At 36.5% G+C, this 18,698-nt stretch overlaps 1 protein-coding gene across 1 annotated transcript in view; it reads right to left on the reverse strand.

Moving 5' to 3' along the window:
* Window positions 1–18,698, reverse strand: part of EIF5B (eukaryotic translation initiation factor 5B) — an 89,970-nt gene that overhangs the window by 70,550 nt on the left and 722 nt on the right. The window lies entirely within an intron of this gene.

Raw genomic sequence — 18,698 nt, forward strand, 5'->3', positions numbered from 1 at the left:
AAAATAAACAAAAATTTTTAAATTTTTAATAAATAAAATTTTTTAACGACGAGCAGATTTTGAGACTAAATATATAGCTAGAATAACCAAGACTGTGGTTCTGGCAGATGGATAGACACAGGTATCAACAGAATCTTAAATTAGCCCCTACAAAAAGAAGTATGACCAAGTGATTTTTGACAAAGGTGCTAAAGTAATTTGAGGAAAGACAGCCTTTTGAACAAATGACGCTGAGGCAAATGGACATCTATTTATATAAAAAAACGAATTCCAATCTCATTACTTGTATAAAAATGAACTTAAGATACATGATAATCAGACCTAAATGTAAAACATGAAAGTATAACTTTTATAAGAAAAAAAAATTCTTCAGGATCTAGCTCTAAGCAGGTTTTAAGACTTCCTGAAATTAAAAGTACAATCCAAAATAAATTGGACTTCATCAGAATTAAAAACTGTGGCTATGCAAAAGACCTTAAGAAGGGAATGAAAACACAAGCCACAGAGAGGGAGAGAATATATGCAAACAACATCTGAAAAGGACTAGTATCTAAAGTATATAAATAACTCTGAGAACTCAACAGTAAAAATCCAAATAACCTAAATTAGAAAATGGAGAAAAGCATAAGAAGACATTTCACTGAAGAGCATTTACATATGGCAAATAAAGAATGCTCTACATCATTAGGCATTTGGGAATATCACTACACACCAATCAGAATCAGAATGCCTTCACCACACACACACACACACACACACAANCCCATAGATTTCTTCCTATTCCTAATCAATATCAAGACCTATAGAAATGGAAAGCATGCCAATGGAAAGAGGTAAAACCCAAAATACAACATTTCTTCTTCCTCTACTCATCCCCAAGTTGAAAAACATGAATTGACCATAATCTCAAAGTACTGAGGGAAATGCTGGGAGGAAGGAACAGTCATGCCTAAACCTGTTACTACTTTTCTATTTACTTTGGTTTCTGCTCACCTCCCCCAAAACTCTTATCAGCAATAAGAGGAAAAGCATAAGGAGCAATCCCATTCTTTACTCCTATCTATCCTAGCCGCTCCAGTAGCAGAAAGGAACAGAGAATCCGGCCTTCTTCATAGGATGCCTTTTAGCCTATCTCCAATCTCCATCTTTTCTTACCCAGTACTCCTTATTAACAGTTGCATATACAAAGAGGAAAAATAAAACAAAAGAAGGAAAAGCTCAATAGACACAGCTCCCTCACTAGCTTCCATCACTGCCACAACCACCAACCCCCAAAAGTGCTCACTCCCCACTCCCCCAGTGGAGTTCCATCTTATGTACTACAACCCATTAATTCAGAGCTGCCTATTCACATCTGGGGAGGGGGAAGCCCTCCCAGCTTATTATTTCCTTATAAACTAAGTTTTGACACCTTTACAAGGTATATGAAACCACATGAAATTCTACTTTCACTGTACAATGCAATGCAAACAGAACATATCTTACTACCTTCCACACAATTCAGCCTAATTCACCACTTTCTAAATACCTGATTCATTAAAGTGACAACATAAGAGCAAACACAAGCATCATCTTGCAGACCCCAAAACGCATATAATCTAAGTTCACACATACTATAGATTCCAATGTGTCTAAAGATAAACTCAGTCCCAGGAATTTTTTTCAAACTGGAGTGAGTATTCTCAATGGGGATTGGGAGGAGGTGGAGAGGGTCAGAAGTGGATATCACGATTCTGGGTTATTTCAGAAGGCTAAGAATTCTCCCTAGTAGCTTCTGTTTTATATGTTTTTAAATTTGAAAAAAAAAATTTAACGTTTATTTATTTCTGAGAGAGAGAGAGTGCGCGAGTGCACATGCAGGGGAGGTACAGACAGAGGAGACAGAATTCAAAGCAAGCTCCAGGCTCTGAGCTGTCAGCACAGAGCCAGATGTGGGGCTCAAACTCACAAACCATGAGATCANTGGTGAGGATGTACAGGATCTGGATCACTTACATATTGCTGGTGGAAATGTAAACTGGTATAGCCATTCTGAAAAACAATCTGTCATGTTCTTGTAAGACTAACAATGTACTTACCATTTGACCCAGCAATTGCATTCTTGCACATTTATCCCTAAGCAATGAAAATTTATCTCCTGCAGAAACTTGTACACAAATGTTTACAGTGGCTTCATTTCCAATAGCCAAAAACTGGAAAGAACCTAACTATCCTTAATGGGTGAATCATTAAACTGTGGTTCATTCCTATTCCATAGCAATAAAATGGAAAGAACTATTAGTACATGCAACAAGTGGATGAATCACAAGAGAATAAGACTGACTGGAAAGAAGCCAATGTCCAAAGGTTACATACATACGTGATTCCATCTAGAAAACATTTTGGAAAGAAAAAATTTTACAAATATAGAACAGATTCAAGGTTACCTGGGGTAAGGGATGGGCAAGGAAGGGGAGGTGCACAGGAAGGAGATGAGTATGGTCACATATCAACACGAGGGATTCCTGCAGTGATGTTCTATATTTTGACTATGGTAGTGAATACACAAATCTACACAGGTGATAATACTATATAGTACTAAACACAAACACAAATGAAACTGGGCAAATCTGAATATGGTCAGTGAACTGTATCTATGTCAATATCCAAATAGTGGTACTGCATAATTTTACAAGATGTTACCATGGTGTGGGGAAACTGGGTAAAAGGTAGAAGGATATCTTTGTATTGTTTCTCACAACTGCATGTCTATAATTATCTTAAAAGTATAATCTGAAAAACCAAACACTGTTAAAATAAAAAAAGCAAGGCAGACTGAGTAAACTTACTTTGTAATACATGTACCTGATGAAGAACTCCTACAACCCAATATTAAACAATGTTATTTTTTAAATGGGTGAATGATCTGAATAAACAACCAAATGCAATTCAAGAATGACAAACACATAACAAGATGGGCAATATCACAAATGTAAGAAAATATAAATTAAAGCCACAATGAGATGCCACTAAACAGCCATCAGGATGACTCAAATTAAGGACTGATAATACTAAGTGTTGAGAGAGGATGTGGAGCAACTGGAACACATCCCTAGAGGGAATGCAAAAATAGCACAGCCACTTTGGAAAAGACAGTTTGGCAGTTTCTTAAAGTTAAACATACACACTTACCATATGACCCAGCAATCCCACTCCTAGGTATTTACCTAAGAGAAATGAAAACACATGTCCACACAAAGACTTATACTCAAATATTCATAGCAGCTTTATTCATAATCACAAGNGGACCTAAGCCAAAATCGGATGCTCAACCTACTCAGCCACCCAGGCACTTCTGTTTTTAATTTTAACTTGATAATAAAGATTTAAGACAAACATGTCATGAACCATCCAGATGGCCACCTTATCATACTGTACTGTCACAAAATTATCAACCCAAGCTTTTGTTTACAAACCTCCACTTGAATTTTGAAAAATCGGGGCAGACTTACTATGTAAACATTTTGCCAACAGAAGGTGCTACAATACAAAGCTTAAAATCATTAGCTCAAATTGAAAAAGTTATTAGAAACACTGAGCCTCTACTGAACTCAAAAGAAGTCTATTACAAAGTCAATATATTCACAATGAAATGGCCAGTTTAGATCCTGCTACTCAAAGAATTAATCTGGAAGAAACAGCAGCAAGGAATATCACCTTGTTAGAAATGTAAAATCTCAGTCCCACCCCAGACTTAACTAAATCAGTATCTTTTTTACAAGATCCACAGGTGAATCACATGCACATTAAAGTTTGAGAAGCACTGATTTAGAATCAACAACACAATAGTATCATCTTTCACATCAATGCTACAAATCTGAATGTGAAAAAAATCTTCTATTTCTTACTATTTGATAGAGGAGTATTTTGGGTCTCATACTTTCACAAGAAATATAAGTTTTATACCCCCATATATATGTATAGACACTACAGATAACTCAGGCCAATATTCTGAATTAGTATCCTAAGAAAGTACACAACCTATGCTCTAAAGTAACTGCTTAAATTCAGCACATTCAAAAAAATTCAAACAAACAAATTGAGTACATTCAGCACTCACTGAAAGTGAACTTGTAGTCTGTATTTTGTACAAGTAACTCTGGTCCTTTAGTCACTGTGAAAGGTATTATTTCCACCAGGACCCCTGAGTGGCTCAGTTGGTTAAGTGTCCAAACTTGGCAGGTCATGCTCTTGCATTTGGTGAGTGTGAGTCCCACATCCACATCAGGCTCTGTGCTGACAGCCTGAAGCCTGGAGCCTGCTTTGTAGGTCTACTCATTTTTTTGTTGTTNGACTTATACTCAAATATTCATAGCAGCTTTATTCATAATCACAAGAAGCTGGAAACAACCCAAATATCCATCTACTAGATAATTTATAAACAAATTGTCATCTACCCACATATTGCACTACTACTCAATGATAAAAGAATGTTACATATACTGACACAGAAAATCGCAAAAGTATTATATTAAGTGAAAACTCAGCCAGCCAATAAAGGCTACAAACCCTATGATTCTACTCTTATGAGTTTCTGGAAAAGGGAAAACTACAATGACAAAAATAAAATAAAAACAAACTAGTGATTTCTGGCCAAAAGCCAATTAAGTTGTGGGGAAAAACTATTGCCTACAAAGGGTCATAAAGGAACTTTTTGAACTAATGGAAATATTCTAGATCATGACTGTGGTGAAGGATGCACAACTGTATCTATCAAAAATTAAGTGCACCACTTGAAATCTATGAATTTTATATCAATTGTACCTTGAAAAAAGTGTTAATTTGAATCTCTAGTAATACTCTTAACAGTTTAGAACTTACAGAGTACATTTATCAGTTTAAACAGTTATGGTTAAAAGCATGTAAACCTAATGTAAATCATTTACTCATTTTCGTAAGTTATGAAAAATAAAAATAAAGCTATATCTTCTAATACTGTAATTTCTATTAACATGATATAATGTAGAACTAAAATGATGTTACAATAAAAGAATCTTTTAAAAACATGGTATTTATTAATTGTGTGTGCAGTCATATACTCAACTTTGGTATTCGGCTTTCTGGAATTAAATCAAAATCATATATAAAAATAAAAAATTAGACATACTTCATTTTGAGATCAATATAGTAAAACCTTTAAAGACAAAAAACCCTATCCAAAAACAGTTCACTGGGAAAAAAAAAAAAGGGAAAAGGAAAATTAACCTTACGTGCAAACCTCTCAATTCCAAACTTGGCAAATTTCATTTAATAACAACAGGCATTTTCCACTAAAGTCTAATGTAAAGTTAGACAAGTATGTAGAAAATGCAACTCTTGCCAAACTATTTCACAATTCAAAATCTTCAAGCTTCCTAAGACTTTCTCCTACCAACTCCTCTTCTCCAGCACCTCTTTACCCCCTGTGGAGGTTTTTACAACCTGGCCTCAAAATTTCTCTGACACTCTTGAGAGATGGTGGTCTGTCACCCTCCCTTTAACATGGGGCTGTGTGATTGATCAACTGACTACAGCAGAAATGATGCTATAGTTCCTGGGCCCATAACCTTCCCTAGCAACATCTATTTCCTGACTTTTGATATTCACTGCCAAGCTAATAAGAATGTCCAGACCACAGAGAGATCAAATATAGATGTTCCAGCTAAAGTCCCAACCAAGAGCCACCGTGTTGATCCCACCAGAAGTGAGTGAGGTGCCAGGTAAGGTAGCCTTTAAGATGACTCCACCACAGCTACCATTTATCTCCAACCACATGAGAGACCCTAAGTGAAACCCACCTAAGCCCAGTCAACCCTCAGGGATAACCAAACAGATAATGATTTTTATTATTTTAAGCCACTAAGTTTGGAATGACTTATTATGATCCAAAAAGAATTGGAGCACCCATAGATTTCTNTAGGTCTACTCATTTTTTTGTTGTTGTTCAAAATTGGATGCTTTAGGGGCACCTGGGTTGCTCAGTTGGTTAAGCATCCGACTTTGACTCAGGTCATGATCTCACGGTTTGTGGGTTCAAGCCTCGCATCCGGCTCTGTACTGACAGCTAGCTCAGAGCCTGAAGCCTGTCTTCAGATTCTGTGACTCCCTCTCTCTCTGACCCTCCCCTGCTCACACTGCCTCTCTCTCTCTCAAAAATAAATAAAACATTAAAAAAAATTTTTTTTAATGTTTGAGGCTGTTTCAAAATGATGAGAATAAGAGTAGGTAGAATATAGATGAAACAAGATCATCCATGAATCTGTAATATCTGAAACGGAGTGATGGACACATGTGGATTCATTATTCTACTTTTGTATGTGTTTGAAATTTTCATTTAACAAAATTTATACTATAGCAATCAAAATAAGGTGGTACGGGTTTAAGGCTAAGCAGACACCAAAGGAATAAAAAATCCATCCATGGTCAGTTGACTGGACAGCAGTGCCAACACCAATCAATAGTTAAAGAAACAGTCTTCTCAACAAATGGTACTGGGACTAGATATTTACATACAAAAGATGTTGAACCTCTAATTCACATAATATACAAAAATTAACTCAAAATGGGTTAAAAACATAAACTTAAGAGCTAAAACATAAAATTCTTAAGAAGAAAACATATAGGTGAATCTTCATGACCTTGGACTTGGCAATAGATTCTTAGCTACAATACCAAAAGTACAAGCAACAACAACCAAAAAAAGAAGCTGGACTTCATCAAAATTAATTCTTTTTTGTAAAAGGACACTATCAAGACAATGGAAACAACCCATATAATGGAAGAAAGTATTTACAAATCATACATCTCAAGTATCCAGAATATATAAAGAATTCTTAAAACTCAATCTTAAAAACAATTTAAAAATAAGTGAAGGATTTGACAAACTTTTTCCAAAGATGACATGCAAATGGTAGTGAATACATAAAAAAGATGTTCATCATTAGCAATCAGGGAAATGCAAATCAAAACTAGGAATGGGATGCCTCTTCACAACTACTAAGATGATTATTAAAAACAAAAACAGGGGTGCCTGGGTGGCTTAGTCGGTTAAGCGTCCGACTTTCGCTTAGGTCATGATCTCGCGGTTCGTGGGTTCGGGCCCCGTGTCGGGCTCTGTGCTGACTGCCAGATAATGATTTTTATTATTTTAAGCCACTAAGTTTGGAATGACTTATTATGATCCAAAAAGAATTGGAGCACCCATAGATTTCTTCCTATTCTCTGGCTACTTGTGGTCTTGTGTGATTCCGTACACATTTTAGTATTATTCTAGTTTTGTGAAAAATGTTGGAGGAATCACCAAACTTTTTACAGTGGCTGAACCATTTTACATTTCTACCAGCAGTGTGAAAGGATTCTAATTTCTTCATATCTTTGCCTTTGTTTTTGTTTTAAAAAAATTTTTTTAATGTTTTATTTATTTCTAGGAGAGAGAGAGACAGTGCGAGCAGGGGAGGGTCAGAGAGAGAGGGAGACACAGAATCTGAAACAGGCTCCAGGCTCTGAGCTCATTTGGTTAAGCATCTAACTTTGGATCATGTCATGATCTCACTGTTCACGAGTTCAAGCACCATGTTGAGCTTTGTGCTGACAGCTCAGAGCCTGGAGCCTGCTTAGAGGTAGGGTGGGTGGGTGGATGGGGGTGTGGGTATGGGTGTGCCTGCCCCTCCCCCACTGGCACTCTGTTTCTCTCAAAAAAAATAATAAATGAAACATTAAAAATTAAATTTAAAAATTAAATGTCAGTTTCATGTTATATGAATTTCACCTCAAATAAATTTCAAAAAATTGATTACATATTTCATATTGACCTAAGACTGAATTAACAGAACTTAACACTTTATTCCTCCTTCAGTAGTAGTAAGTTTGCAGGCTTTTAAAATGATTTTGTCCTTAAACCTAACAGCACAGAATGCAGTTACCACTTACCAGTCTAATAATTCCTCTCAATTACCAACAGGCTGAGATAACCAAATTTTGAGAATTCTAAACAAGTTCAGAATGAGAACATGAAGAGAAAATCTACACAGGGAAAAAAAATTTTAGCCAGATACCTATAACGAAAAAGTGTGAACTTAAAAAAAATTATGACCTATACCACTATGAAATGCAATGTGAACCTTGAACAAACTGTAAAAAGCCACTGTGCAGGTAGAAATTTGACGTATGGACTAAATATTACATATTAGAGGATTTGTGTTAATTGCGCTAGGTAGGATAAGGGTATTGTGGTTATATAAAACAAAATTTAGGGAGAAATGTCAAGATATCTATAAAATACATAACAAAAATGAGGACAAAATTCTAGTAATGATTAAATCTAAGTAATGAGTATATGCAGTTAACTGTATTATTCCTCCAACTTTTCTGTGTGCTTGAAATTTTTATATTAAAAAGTTAAGCTTCTATAAACAATTACAGGGGCACCTGGGTGGCTTAGTCAGTTAAGTGTTCGACTCTTGATTTAGGCTCAGGTCGTGATCTCAGGGTCGTGAGATCAAGGCCCACATCAGGCTCATGCTGAGTACAGAGGCTGCTTAAGAGTCTGTCTCCCCCTCTCTCTGCTCCTCCCCACCCTCACTCATGCGCCCTCCCTTCCTCTAAGTAAAATAAAAATTAAAAAATAAGTAAAAATAAAATTTTAAAATTACAAACTTGCATAAATGAAAGGTAAACTTTGGAATGAATCAGGCACCTACCTAGTACTTTGTCTCATAATTTTTGGAGTCTGGAAAGGTAATGCCTTCCCAGCATTTCATTCCTTTAAGACTTCGTTAGATATTAATGTGTCTAAAACAGGAACTTGGTTTTCATTATTTTGAGTTAAGAGCAAATTAAATACTTGAAAACTTAAAATCTACTAAGTACATACCTATTTTTTTACAAGGTTCAGTCCTGACATGTCATGCATTTAAGTAATATCTCACCGTAAGTAAAATGTCACTGACCTGGAGTGAAGGGTTATAAAGTAAAATGAAAATATGAGATAATAGCACAACTATCCCTATACTGATTTATACAGCACTAAATACGGACTTTCTATATGCAAGGTTAAATTTCAAATCTGACCACGTAAAAAACACAAATAGCATGTATAAGTTCTAACCCAGGATAAGAGGGAAAAATAGAAATAAAGCATGGCAGAACTGTGTGCACAAACGAAAACAAAATAGATGGCTAAAATAAAGTCAAGTCTATCATTAATTCAAGCAATATAAGTGACTTTAAGCCCTTAAAGATAGGGTATCAAATTCTATCAAAATTCAATGTTATGCTGTTTACCAAAAGACAAACCCAAAACAGCTACACAGAAAGGTTAAAAGGGAAAAGATGGGCATGGAGGAGAGCACTTGTGGGGATGAGCACTGGGTATTATATGGAAACCAACTTGACAATAAACTATTTGTAAAAAAAAAAAGGGGGGGGGGAATAAAGATGGAATACTCAACAAAACACTAGGAAACCACATCCAAAACATATAAGAAGGATTATACACCATGTCCAAGTGGAATCTATCCCAGTATTGCAAAGTTGATTCAACACAGAAAAATCAATTAGCATAAATTCAACATATGTAAATAGTAAAAGACAAAACCAAATGATGAAACAGCATTCAACAAAATCCAACACTTTTTCATGGTAAAAACATTCTACAAACTGAAACAGAATGGAAACTACTCTAGGAAAAACACAGTTAACATCATACCAAATGGGTAAACACTGAAAGCTTTTTCCCTCTACAAAACAAGGATAGCCACTCTCCCCATTTCTAGTCAACACTGTACTGCAGAATCCAGCCAGAGTTTTAAGCAAGACAAAGAAGCCAAGAACATTTAGACTGGAAAAGAGGAAACTATCTGAACTTGCAGATGACATGACAATGTCAATACACACACACACACACAACAAAATACCATTAGAGCTAATAAGTGAGTTCAGTAAGATTGCAGGATAGATCACTACACAAAAATTGTATTTAAACTATGCACTGGTAATAAACAAAATGAATTTAAAACAATTCCATTTGCAACAGTGTAAAAGAATTAAATGCTTAGGAATACTTTTAAAAGAAATGCAAATGTCAAACTCTGAAAATTGTAAAAAAAAAATCACTGAGGGCATTCACTTTTGAATGTCCCCTCTCTGTAAAGAGAACTTTGCTATTATTATTCTTTTTTTAAAAAAATTTTTTTAGGGTGATGGGCATTGAGGAGGGCACTTGGAATGAGCAGTGGGTGTTGTATGGAAGCCAATTTGACAATAAATTATATTTAAAAATTTTAATATTTTATTTTTGAGAGAGATAGAGCATAAGTGGGGGAGGGGCGCAGAGAGAGAGAGAGAGAGAGAGNTTATTATTCTTTTTTTAAAAAAATTTTTTTAGGGTGATGGGCATTGAGGAGGGCACTTGGAATGAGCAGTGGGTGTTGTATGGAAGCCAATTTGACAATAAATTATATTTAAAAATTTTAATATTTTATTTTTGAGAGAGATAGAGCATAAGTGGGGGAGGGGCGCAGAGAGAGAGAGAGAGAGAGAGACTGAGACACAGAATCCAAAGCAGGCTCCAGGCTCTGAGCCATCAGCACAGAGCCCGACGCAGGGCTCGAACCCAAGAACAGTGAGATCATGACCTGAGCTGAAGTCTACACTTAACCAACTTAAGCCACCCAGGTGCCCCTACTATTCTTCCTTTCTAATCTTATATTCTAATAAACTTTTGCCTGCTACTGAAAAAAAAAATCACTGACACTAAAGATCTAAGTAAGTGGAAACACTTCCCAGACTCACGGGTCAAAAGGCATTAGTATTGACAATACTCCCAAAATTGAGCTACAAATGAAATGCAATCCCACTCATAATCTCAACTACCTTTTTTTTGTGTTGCAGAAATTGAGAAGTGATCCTAACATCTGTATGGAAATGTAAGGGACACAGAATAGCCAAAACAATCTCTAAAAGGAATCAGAAACATCACACTTTCCAATTCCTAAACTCACCACAGAACTATTGCAATCAAGACAGTGCGGTACTGCCGTAAGGACACAGAGATGGAAGGAACAATACTGAGAGTCCAGAAATAAACCTCTACACATATGGCCAATTGATTTCAACAAGGCATTAGAGAGACAGAATAGTCTTTTTAACAAATGGTGCTGAGACAACTGGATATTAACATGCAAAAAATGCAACTGGAATCCTACCCTCACACTTAATAAACAAAATGTAACTCAAAACCGCTCAAAAGTCTAAATATAAAAGCTAAAACTATAAAGCTACTAGAAAAAAAAAGAAACAGTAAATCTTCACGGCTTTGGATTTGGGGATAGTTTCTCAGATCTGACACCAAAAGCACATGCAACTAAAGATCAGATAAATCAGACTTCATGAAAATGGGGAACTAGTGTGCTACAAAGGACAATATCAAGAAAATGAAACAAGAGGGGCACCTGGCTGGCTCAGTTAGTAGAGCATGTGACTCTTGATCTCAGAGTTGAATGTCTGAGCCCCACACTGGATGCAGACATTACTTAAAACTCAAAAAAAAATTTTAAAAAACCCTACAGGAGAAAATAACCCAGAGAATGGGGATAAAATATTTGCAAACCATATCTCATTAAGGATTTGCATTTAGAATATATAAAGAACTCATATTCCTCATTAATAAAGAAGTCAATTTAAAAATAGGCAAAGGATCTGAATAGAAAATTCTCCAAACAAGATATACCAAGGTCCAAAAAGCACATGAGGACATATTCAACGTCTTAAGCCATCACAGAATGCAAACCAAAATCCCAATAAGACACCACTTCTCATATCCCCTAGAATGGCTATAAATCAAAAAGTCAGATGATAGGAAGTGTTATGAAGATGTAGAGAAATTTGAATCCTTTCCTCATAAATATTTTTTAATATTTATTTTTGAGAGTGTGTGAGCAGGGGTAGGGACAGAGAAAGGGAGATAGAGAATCCCAGGCAGGCTCCTCACTGTCAGCACAGAGCCTTCCCTCCATGAGGCTCACACCCACAAACTGTGAGATCACAACCTGAGCCAAAATCAAGAGTCAGATGCTTAGCTGACTGAGCCACTGTGAGACCCCAAGAAACTGGAAATCTTCTACACTGTTTATTGGAATGTAAAATGGAGCAGCAGGTTTGGCAGCTCCTGAAGAAATTAAATACAGAGTTACCCTATGACCCAACAATTTCACTCCTAGGTATAAACACCAAATAACTGAAAACATATGTCCACACAAAAATGTGTACAGGTATTTTTATAGCAGTATGATTCATAACAGCCAACAAGGAGAACCACCCAATGTCCATCAAGTGATGAATGGTGAAATAAAATGTAGTATATTCACATCATGTAATCTTAGAACACATGATTCTAGCCTTAGAAGAAATGCCAACTACAATGCCATTAGTCTTATCTATCAACTTCACAAAACCTCAGTACCTGAAACCTAATGACATAAATCTGAGATAAAACAGTACTCAATTTGGGGCACCTAGGTGGCTCAGTCAATTGAGTGTCTGATTCTTGATTTCAGCTCAGGTCATGATCCCAGGGTCATGGGATCCACGCTCAGCACAGAGCCTGCTTAAGATTCTCTCTCTCCCCCCTCTGCCCTCTCCCTTGCTCACAAAACAAACAACAACAAAACCAACAACAGTGCACAATTGTATTTTTAGGGACTGCTATCCAAAGTTTACAATTTGAATAAAGTTTCAGAAACACAAAAGCCACACATTTTAGATCTCAATGGAAAGTATACTTCTATCACCAAAAGGACTGAAAACCAATTATTCTAAAAAATGACTGCTACCTGGGTGAAAAATAGGGATTCTTCTTAAAGAACATGGCTGAAATTTTATATACCATGACTGAAACATTAAATCATTGTTGCTTTCACTTTAAATATACAGACTAAGAGAAAAAGCAATTATGTAATTAAATTAGTTAATAGAGAAAGAAATTCTTTAAAGAAATTTTGGCACTGATTGGCTTACAGACAATGGCTGTCATTTTTCTATTCTCCTTCCTTTTTTGAGTTCTTAATTTGTTTCACCAGTAAAGACCCTATACAGATGTTAATTTTTTATTGGACAGTCTATACTTTAGAATATCAGGATTTCTTGAATCAGCTAGGACAACACAGTAAAAAGCCACAGGTTCTGTAGTGAGATTTGGCTTACCAGCTGAAAGGCTCTAAACCTAAGCACATTGTTATGTTAAATCCCACTTTCCCCTTCTATGTGTTATATAATAGTCCTTAAATCTCTATACTTTCCCCTTCCTCTCAGATTCTCACATTAGTTACAATGTGGTTATTGGTTCCATGTTCCATATAAGTGCTTTCGTGCGTTCCTTAAAATTACATAACTATGTGGTAACTGCTAGGGCAAGCTGTGTTGCTATGATTATTTCAATACTGTTTTATAAGGGTTCAAAATACCTGTATATTTTGTACTATAATTTCCTAACGGTTCATATTTGTCACAGGGCATAAATTATAATGGGAGAGGAATAGAAGTCATATGGGTATCACTAAAACATTTGAATGCTGCTGCAATGTCTGCAATGTTCTCTCCCTGTTCTCCTCTTCTTCACTATTTACGTTACCACAAACTAATAACATCATCACAATTTAGGCCTTACCCTTTACACTGCTATTTTTAATAACAAAGTCCAGTGAGTTAGACACAAGATAACCATCTTAAAAGTTTTCTTATTAAACAAAAAAGAAAAATTATTACATTAACAGCAACCAAACTGTAAGACACCTAGAAATAAGCCAAACAAGAAACATCCTGAAGACTCAAATAAAAAATTTTACTCATCTACAATTAAATTAACCAAATAAAGAAGCACCTCTTATTAGTGATTTGTTTACCACTATATTTCAAGGACCTAGAACAATACCTGGCACTTAAGTGATGAAGCAGACAATACATTTCTTGAATGAGATGATCCAGAATCATAAAGATGTGAGTATACTAAACAATCTAAAAACTTAATGGGACTCAGAATTAAAACCAATCCCAACAGATATGTAATAGACCTTGAGAAGTTCACCTACTGCATAAAAAAAATGAAAATCCTAAGTGGGTAAAATATCAAGAGCATGAACATGACCACAGATGTCTTAAGTTGTCCTTGAGCAGTCCTCCAACAGTTCCACCATCTGTTAGACAAACACTAATGATGGCCAAAAGCTTGGAAAATGTCTCACACATGCCCAAATCTAGTTTAGGAATCCCTAAATCAGCTGTTCTCAAAGTAGTCCCTACAACATATTCAGAGAGTCTAAACTAATGCAAGAGATCAAAACTATTTTCAAAATTATACTAAGAAGCTATTAAACTTCTTTAGTCTCATTTTCTGACAACTGTAGGGTGGAGTTTTCAGGAGGTCACATGATGTACAAGAATGAATGCACAAACATAGGAGAATCAAGTTCTCCTCTACTAAGCTAGATAGTAAGGAAATTTGCAAGTACGTTTAATGATACCAGTCTTTTCATTATTCTTTAAAAATGACTACTTTACAATGCTACTTATGCTAATATGTAATGTGTTTTTAGTTTTTTCTTTAAGATTTTAGTTTTTTAAGTAAACTCTTTGTCCAAAATTGGGCTGGAACTTATGATCTTGAAGATGAAGAGTCCCATGCTTAGTCAGTTAAGCATCTGGCTCTTGACTCAGCTCAGGTCATGATCTCAGGGTTCCTAAGATCAAGCCCCACACGGAGCTCTGTGCTGACAGTGTGGATGGAGTCGGCTTGGGATTCTCTGTCTCCCTCGGTGCCCTCCCCAACTCATGTTCTATCAAAATAAATAAACACTACAAACAAAAAGAGTACCATGCTCTACCAACTGAACCAGCCAGGCACCCCTAGTTTTATTTTTAAATTAATAACAACTATTTTAAGAACTTTTAATTTGTAATAAAGTATTGACAGATATAACCCACATAAAAACATTTTTAGTTCCTTAGGAAGTTAAAATGTAGGGGCGCCTGGGTGGCTCAGTCAGTTAAGTGTCCGACTTTGGCTCAGGGCATGATCGCACGGTTTGTGGGTTCGAACCCCGCGTCAGGCTGTGTGCTGACAGCTAGCTCAGAGCCTGGAGCCTGCTTTGGATTCTGTGTCTCCCTCTCCCTCTGACCCTCCCCTGCTCACTCACTCACTCTCAGAAATAAATAAAAAACATTAAAAAAAATTTTTTTTTAATGTAAAGGGGTGCTAGGACCAAAAAGTTTGAGACCTGCTGTTCTGACCTAACCACTGACACTCAGTTCTTCAGCTAAACAAAGTTTTGCCCACCTTATAGATCAAATCCAAGAAGGGAAGAAACTTAAATAAAGCACAATTAGTAGGCAAGCAACATCAAAAATAGCTGCATCAGCTCCCCAGAGATCACCATTATAGAAGGCTAAAGTTACTACAGGCTAACAACAAAAGTTTATCATCTGTTTTCTCATTCATGCGTGGCAGACTATGACAAATATCACATATCAATTTCCTAAAGTATCAGTATGAGAACAAGCTAAGCCAATAAAACTCTTGGATTATACACCTTTTCTTTTATAATCAAGTATATGGAGATAGAAGGTTTTTTAAATTTTTGTAATGTTTATTTATTTTTGAGAGGAGGGGGTTAGGATAGAGAGGAGACACAGAATCCCAAGCAGGCTCCAGGCTGACAGCTCGACACTGGACTGGAACCTATGAACTGTGAGATCATGACCTGAGCCAAAGTAGGACACAACCGACTGAGCCACCCAGGAGATAGGGTTTTTTGTTAATGCAAGTATATACAGATAGAAATAAATTCCTTTGTTGAACTACACTACCTGGACTACTTGCCACTTGGCCAACTCCCTCTCTGGGAAGCTCTGGAGTATCTGCTATACTCGGAGCTCCTTCTGGGCAGGTTCCTTAATTAGATAACCATGTTTTCTATCACAGGGAAGGGACCCTGCTACCCTGATCATACCTGACTGACTAGGATGAATGTCTGACATTAAAGCAACCATCTAAAGGCTAGGATAGTGTCTCAGAGATAGCCAGAACTCCCATGAAAACAGAATTTGCCAGTAATGACAGAAATACTAAGTTAAAACAACAAATAGCGGAATCACTATTATACTGGCAAACTTACTGGTGTAGAGAACCACAGCAAGAAATAACCTAATGGTGAACATACCCTAGAACTCTACGAAATCCTGAAAGACCTTCTAGTTCCTAAATGACATCTCCACCACCATATCTGATGCTGGGATAGATGAAATAATTATCTTCCTTCTCCCCATATCCCGCCCCCTTTTCTGTGTGTGGGGCTGGAGGGAAGAGGTAATTAATCCTATTAACGTGATACATCAACTCCCTTATAATCTGAAATATAAAACTACCACACTTAGTGTGGGGATCAAACAAAAAAGGGACCCGAAAAGTGACTCAATGCCCTATCTTGATAACTAATAAGCAGCAGCTCATTTCTCACCCAGTTCTAGCTGGCCAGAAACATATTCAGCTTAGCATAGCTTGAAAGAGAAGGGGAGGTGGAATGAATATAAAATCTTTAAGGGGCGCCTGGATGGCTTAGTCGGTTAAGCGTCCGACTTTCGCTTAGGTCATGATCTCGCGGTTCGTGGGTTCGAGCCCCACGTCGGGCTCTGTGCTGACTGCCGGCTCGGAGCCTGGAGCCTGCTTCAGATTCTGTGTTTCCCTCTCTCTCTGACCCTCACCTGCTCACGCTGTCTCTCTCTCTCTCCCTCTAAGAACTAAATTAAAAAAGTGGGGATCTTTATACAACAGTAAAACCAAATATCTCATTTTACACAAACAAGAATATTAATCCTAAAATATGACTCTCTTCTTCTAGACCTTCTTCCCAGTCTGTTTTTGTTTCTTTTACAAATATTCAAAATATCCTTGAAGAAAATAGTATTTCAACGTACTGAAGGTCAAAGCAAAATAATTCACAAGTAGTGCAATTTCCTTGACTTCCTTCATCCCTCCCCAAATATCTTCCCAGTCTCTCCCTTCCTCTAAAATATCTTATGTGGAATGCCAAAGTAAAAAGGCCAAACAGTTCTGGTCCAACAGGGACCTCTGCAAAACCCTGGGATTTCTTAGATATTATTTCAAAGGCATTCAAGCAAAGGAGTCCATGAAACATTGAAAAATAAACTTGATACACGAGAAAATAAATTTTTCAATTACATTGCCACCACCTTCCCTTCAAAATGAGCCAAAATATAAGACCACAGATTAGTCAGGAGCTAGGGGGCAAGGGAATAGTAGTATTATTCCTCCTATACTTCCAAACCAATCATTTAACAACAGGCTCCAGTGTTTGCACTTTAAACTTTACATCACTGATGAAAATCTTTATAATCACTAACAAATACTTTTTTCTAAAAACACACTAACAAGAATAAGTACCTCCCTTCTGAATAGCTCTTTTCCATTATGAAAGAACTTAAAAGTAAAAAAATGTAAGTAAAGGACTAACATACACATATTTTTTTAATTTAAAAAACTTCTGTATTCCTGAACCAAACAAGCCAATTAAAAAAAAATTTTTTTAATAAGACACTGAAATTAGAAAACTGAGTGGATATTCAGTAATACTTAAGACAGCCTTAATATTCCCTAGACTTGATGATAAAATTGTGGGTTTTTTTCCCCTCAAGTATTTATCTTTCAGATACACTTGAAGGATTTACACATGAAAGGATTGAGATGGCTCTAAAATATCCAGCAGGTGGATAAAACAGAAATGGTCATGTGATAACCGTGGGTAATTGGTATACAAAACTTTATATTTATCTATTTCTTCAACACAGTCGAGGAAAAATGTATGCGTCAAAACATCCTGTCAAAAGCAAAGAAATTTTGGTCCCACTAAATCACCCAGAATTATGATTATTTTCTCTAATTTACCTGGTTTAATTAACAAGTTCTAGTCTGCAAGCCAATTAACTTCCTCCAATTTCAAGATTCACCTTGGTGTCTCTCAATTCCACTCATGAGCCAGGTGACTGCCAGGTGAGCACACAATCCGGAATTCCAAATTATAATTAGCAATCTTATTTTAACTTCAAGACCTGATATCCATTTTGAGTTAAAATGATAACTATTATAGGTGATTGCTTTGGGTTTTGTTTTAATTTTACCTTACTCTCCCCCTAATATTTGAACCTGGTGTGCTTGCTAAGTAGTATACAAAGGTGAAACCTAACAGATGTTGTTCACTCCCAGGGAGTAAACTTTGAATGAGAAGAGTAAAAGAATTCAATCGAACGTGACACACAGAAGTGTTGCAAAAATTCTCAGGGTAGGTAGCTTTGCGATATACCTTTACACTCCCTCCCCCCAAAAACCTTTAAAGTGATTAGAAAAAAAAGAGATCCGAGTTGGTTGGTTTTGTCTCCTCCCCCCTTTTTAAGGGGAGGTGCTAGAGAGCAAAGAAATGGCCTAAAGACAGGCCGGAAGAAGGAAAGCGAAAAGCATGGAATGTGGACAACGAGCCCTTAAACAATTGAGACCTGTCCCCAAATAAAATTAAAGAGAGCGTTACCTGTGAAACACCTCCCTGTACCTCCAACGCACCTAAGCGGCTCAGAGTTTAAAAAAAACCTAGCTCTAGGTACACATACTCAAACTCTCC

The sequence above is a fragment of the Crocuta crocuta genome, unplaced genomic scaffold, assembly GCF_008692635.1.
Source record: "Crocuta crocuta isolate KB4526 unplaced genomic scaffold, BGI_CrCroc_1.0 scaffold118, whole genome shotgun sequence".
Taxonomy (NCBI): Eukaryota; Metazoa; Chordata; class Mammalia; order Carnivora; family Hyaenidae; genus Crocuta; species Crocuta crocuta.